This window comes from Vulpes lagopus, chromosome 6 (assembly GCF_018345385.1).
Source record: "Vulpes lagopus strain Blue_001 chromosome 6, ASM1834538v1, whole genome shotgun sequence".
NCBI classification, from domain to species: Eukaryota; Metazoa; Chordata; class Mammalia; order Carnivora; family Canidae; genus Vulpes; species Vulpes lagopus.
The window spans coordinates 38,068,020-38,074,021 of NC_054829.1; positions in this window are offsets into that span (position 1 = coordinate 38,068,020).

A 6,002-nucleotide genomic window follows, 5' to 3' on the forward strand; every position below is an offset into this window, starting at 1 on the left:
TTGGTCCTCTTTGATTTTGGGGGGAAGAGCTTGAGAAGGATTGGTGTTAATTTTTCTTTATATGTTTGAAGCCATCTGGTCCTGGGATTTTCTTTTTGGGGAGATTTTTTAAATTTATGATTTAATTTCCTTACTAGCAATTGTTCAGTTCAGATATTCTATTTCTTCCTGGTTCAGTCTTTTGTAAGCTGTAAGGAGCTCAACTCCTGCTGAGCAGGGAGCCTGACTTGGGGCTCAATTCTAGGACCCTGAGATCATGATCTGAGCTGAAGGAAGACTCTTAACCAACTGAGCTGCCCAGGTGACCCAAGTTGTAGGTTTCTAAGAATTTTTTCATTTCTTCTAGATTGTCCAGAAGTCAGTTGTTTGGCATGTACATTATTCCTAATAGCCTCTCTTTGACCCCTTGAATTTCTGTGATATCAATTGTAATGTCTCCTTTTTCATTTATAATTTTGTTGGTTTGGGTCCTTTCCCCTTGTTAGTCTAGTTAAGGATTTGTCAATTTTGTTTTTTTCAAAGAACCAACTCTTAGTTTCGTCAATCTTTTCTGTTGTTTTTCTGTTCTCTATTTCATTCATTTCTACTCTAATCTTTAGAATTTCTTTTCTTCTCCAAACCTTGTCTCAGTTTGATCTTTTTCTAGCTTCTTAAGATATAGAGTTAGGTTACTCATTTGGGCTCTTTCTTGCTTCTCAATGTACATATTTATTGCTATGAACTTCCCTCTTAGAACTGCTTTTGCTATATCCCATAAAGTACCGGTACGTTCCATTTCCATTTTCATTTATTTCAAGAAATTTTATTTCCCCTTTAATATCTTCTTGATCCATTGGTTGTGCAGGAGAATGTTGTTTAATTTCCACATGTTCATAAATTTTTCCTTTTGTTATTGATTTCTAGTGTATGCCATTGTGGTCAGAGAAGATACTTGGTATGATTTCAATCTTCTTGAATTTATTGACACTTATTTTGTGAACAAACATATGATCTATCCTAGAAAATGTTTTGTGTTTCACATTTGAGAAAAATGTGTGTTGTCCTGTTCTGTATGTCTGTTAGATCCATTTAGTCTATAGTGTTGTTCAAATCCACTGTTTCTTTATTGATTCTCTGAGTGATCTCTCCATTGCTGAAAGAAGGGTATTACAGTCCCCAATTATTATTATATTACTGTTTATTTCTCCTTTTAGGTCTGTTAGTTTTTATATTTTAGGTGCTCTAATATTGAGCACATAAATATTTACAGTTATATCTGCTTAATGTATTGACACCTTTATTATTACATAATGACCTTCTTTGTCTCTTTTTACTTATTTGTTTGTTTGGCTTTAGAAAGAGGGGCAGAGAGAGAGAGGAAGGGCAGAGGGAGAAAAAATCCCAAGCAAGCCTGATACAGGGCTCAATTCCACAATCTTGAGACCATGACACAAGATGAAATCAAGCTTAACTGACTGAGTCACCCAGGCACCTTACTTTTTACCATTTTTAGTTTAAAGTCTGTCTAAGTATAGCTACTCCTGGTTTTGTTTTGGCTACCATTTGCTTGAAATGTGTATCTCCCCTTTTTACTCTCAGTATATGTGTGTCTTTAAGCCTAATGTCTCTTGTAGGCAGCATATTGTTTGATCTTGTTTTTTATCCATTGAGCCATTCTATGTCTTTTGATTGGAGAACTTAATCCATTTATGTTTAAAATAATTATCAATAGGTAAGGACTTATTATTACCATTTTTTAAATTGTTTTCTTGTTTTCTATATATATTGTTTCTTGTTTCTTATCCGTCTGTCTTTTTCTGTGTTTTGATGTATTTTGATATCAGTATGCTTTGAGTTCTCTATCTTGTTCTTTTATCTAATTACTACAAGATTTTCCCTTGTGGTTACCATGAGGTTTACATAAAATATTTTAAACTTATAACATCCTATTTTAAACTGATAACAACTTAGCCTCAATAGAATTTGTAAACTTAACACTTTTACTTCTCCTTCTCACATTAGGTTACTGTGGTTACAATTTACATGGTTTTTATTATGTAACTAATAACAGATTGTCTTATTTGTGATTATTTTTGCTATGTTTTTTTTTAACTTTTAAATTAGAGTTGTGAGTTCAGCACCACTATTACCATATTGAAGAATCCAACTGCGACTGTGTATTTACCACTACCAGTAAGTATTCAGAGATTTACACTACCTTTCTGTGTTTTTTATGATGTTAATTAGCATTCTTTTACTTCCACTCAAGAAAACTCTCTTTAGCATATCTTATAAGGCAGGTCTGGTGGTAATTAACTCCCTCAGCTTTTGCCTGGTCAGGAAAGTCTTTATCCCTCCTTTGTTTCTGAAGGACAGCTTTGCCAGATGTAGAATTCTTGGTTGAGTTATTTACTTTCAATATTTTGAATATGTCATGCCATTTTCTTCTACTGGAATAAAAAGTTTCTGTTGAGAAATCTGCTGATAGTCTCATGGGGTTTCCCTTGTATGTAACTTCTCTTTTTTTCTCTGGCTGCTCTTAAAATTCTTTCTTTGTCTTTGACTTTTTAAAAGATTTATTTATTTATTTTAGAGAGAGAGAATGGGCACAAGCAGGGGTAGGAGCAGAGGGAGACAAAGAGAGAGGCAGAGAAGCAGACTCCCTGCTGAGCATGGGGCCCAATGCGAGGCTCAATCCCAGGACCTGAGATCATGACCTGAGCAGAAACCAAGAGCTCGAGCCCCAAGTGACTATGCCACCCAGGTTCCCCTGTCTTTGACTTTTGACATTTAATGTAATGTGCCTTGGTGTGACTCTGTTCTGGTTCAACCTATTTGGGATCCTTTGGGCCTCATGGATCCAGATATTCATTTCTTTTCCCAGGTTTAGGAAGTTTTCAGCCATTATTACTTTAAATATATTCTCTGTCTCTTTCTCTTCTCCTTCTGGAATTCCTATAGTGTAAATATTGTTTCTTTTCCTTGTGTCCTATAATTCCTGTGGATTTCTTCAATCTTTTAAAATTCTTTTTTCTTTTTGGTACTCTGACTGTGTAGTTTCCAATGTCCTATCCTCCAGAACACTGATTCTTTCTTCTGCATGGTCATGCCCACTTTTGAAATTCTCTATTGAATTCTTCAGTCTAGTTATTATATTCTTCAACTCTAGGATTTTTGGAGTTTTTGTTTGTTTGCTTTTGTTTTTGATGGTTGCTATTTTCTTGTCAAACTTCTTGATTTATTCACTTATTTTCTTTCTTAATTTCACTTAGTTGTCTATGTTTTCTTGGAGTTCACAAAACCTCCTTAAGAGAATTATTCTGAATTCTTTGACAGTTCACAGATCTCTATTTCTTTAGGGTTGATTATTATTAACTTTATTAGTTTCCTTTTATAGTATTGTATTTTATCTGATTTCTTTGTAATCCTTGATTCCTTATATTGTTATTTTCACATTTGGATAATGGGACTTCTCTTCCAGACTTTGCAGGTTTGCTTGGGCAGAGACAGTTCTTCATTGGCTGGCTCAGTTTGGTTTCTGGTTATGTCTGCTGGTAATCTTTGACTAGGTAAAGTCCAGTATTATAGTCTACTTTTGGATGTGGCAACTGTTTGACTTTTGAGGACAGGACATGGGAGTGTGTCATTGGGTAAAAACAGCTGGAGCGAAACTGCAGGCTTGTTCCCTACTAGTCAAATGAGACTGTAGCATGGGCTCCACAATTGCCTGAATCCTCTGGTCAGGCTTACTAGTTGGTTGTGACTGGGTACTATATTCAATAGTAGGTGGGGCTATAAATTTGCTTCCCTGCCCTGGCAGGAGAGTAGGCCAGGGCACAGAAACTAGAAAACTAATTGTTTAAGGGCCTGAATCAGGCCTGAGTGTGCACTGAATTTCCTGGTCTGGTGAGGTGTTGTCTGCAGACAGGGGAAGCCACAGGCTGTGCTCTCTCTTCAAGTGCTATTGTGTGGAGGGCTGTTGAATGAGCTACACAGCTTCTTGTGTGCTCTGGTTAGGTTCCCTGGTCAGACAGGCTAAAGCTATATTCAGCAGTGATCAGGGCTATAAATTAGATTCCCTGCTTAGATGTAGAAGGAGAGGCAGCTCTAAAGCTCTTTGATGTTTTAACTCAAACTGGCTTATACCTCAAGTTTCTTGGCCTAACAGAGCCACTGGCTTTGCTCTGAAAGGTATTGTCTCTTTCCATCGTTCTTTTAGCTAAAGCACCACTGGGACATAATTCCCAAGAGTTGTCACCAACTCTTCTTGTCAGATAAGACCAAAATACACTCCACACTGAGTAGAGCTATCTCTCAGACCCTTTTCCTGGGCAGGATGGAGGGGGAATGTCCTACGCTACTCAATTTCCCAAACAGGCTCTCAAGTTTGAACGGATTAGGAGCTACCCTCAGCCTTTGCTAATAATTAATCCCCTACCTGTACATAGCATTGGAAGTCTTTATGTCCAGTACTGGCTTTGCTCTGGGGGTGATCAGCTCTGTCTACCCACCTCTCATCTCAAGCGCCACTGGGCCACACAGCTTCCAGGAGTTGTTACTGCCTTTCTGGTTAGATGGGGCTAGAAGGGACTACTTTTTTTTAGAGAACAGGGGAGGGGCAGAGAAAAAGAGAGAGAATCCCAAGAAGGCCCCACACCCAACTCAGAGCCTGGCATAAGGCTCAATCTCATGACCCTGAGATCATGACCAGAGCTGAAATAAAAAGTCAGATTTTTTAAAAAAGATTTTATTTATTCATGAGAGTCACACAGAGAGAGACAGAGACACAGGCTGAGGGAGAAGCAGGCTCCATGCAGGGACCCCAATGTGGGACTCGATGCTGGGACTCTGGGAACATGGTCTGAGCCGAAGGCAGATGCCCAACCGCTGAGCCATCCAGGCGTTCTAAGAGCCAGATTCTTAACTAAGCCACCCAAGTGCCCCTAGAAGTGACTCTTAACAGTGGGTGGGTCTGTGACTCAGCACCTTGTCCAGGTGTGGGCAAACTCTAGGGCCAGCAAAACTCTATATTTGAGGATATGAATCATGCAGATCTGCATCCCACTGAGTTTCCTGGTCAGAGTGTGCTCCTGACTTGGTTATGCAGATGAGCAAAAGGGCTGATTGGGATTACTACTTGGGCACTGCAGTTATGAACTCAGTCTGCCAATATCCATGTAATGGTCATTGAAAGCTTCTTCTTGCTTCTCTATCACAGTCAGTTGCCTAGCAGTTTGGCCTTACAGGTTTCTCTGCAATTCCATGGTGCAAGATCAGAGTAGGGGCTCCTTAAAAGTGAACCACAATCCTGGTGGAGGCTGTTTGTACCCCTGGTTCTCTTTTCCCACTGGAGAAACTAGTGGCCCAGGAGTAATCTCTCTGTGTGGTACTCTGTGTGGTACTGTGGTACTGTAGGAAGGGCAACATGGTGTGCAGCTAATCACTTTTCATACCCTTTTAATGCATCTGTCTTGGTCTCTGAGGTGCAGGGTGTTCCTCAGCCTCAGCTTCTTGTTCTAGGAGTCTCTCAGTGACGCCTTGTCCTTGAATAGATGTTGGTTCTTGTGAGGGGGAGTGAAGTCAGGAATGATCTACGCTGCTATCTTGGTGACATCACTCTCAGGACTTTTCTTGAAGGGAGTGAGGAAATACTGATAGATCTTAAGATACAGCAGCATTAGATTTGTAAGGGCATTAACAGGTAATTTTTATTTCCTCTTCCTGCAGAAAGCTTCCAAGTAATAAAATAATGCAAATTTCCCATTATGAGTTACCCTTGACTTAGATGATAGAGTTCAGATTTTGCTGAAAACTCTGATGGGAAAAGAGAATTGTCAGTTTTATGGAGTGGTTGAAGGTGAAAAATAATTCAATTTTCAGGGCATATTGAAGTTGTGAATCCTTGCTATTACTGAGGCTGCACCAAATTGGCCCAGAGTGAAACAAAACAAATTATAGTTAAGGCATTTTCACATCATTATTTTGTTGATTAATAAAATTGTGGTAGTGACTAAATTAGAATA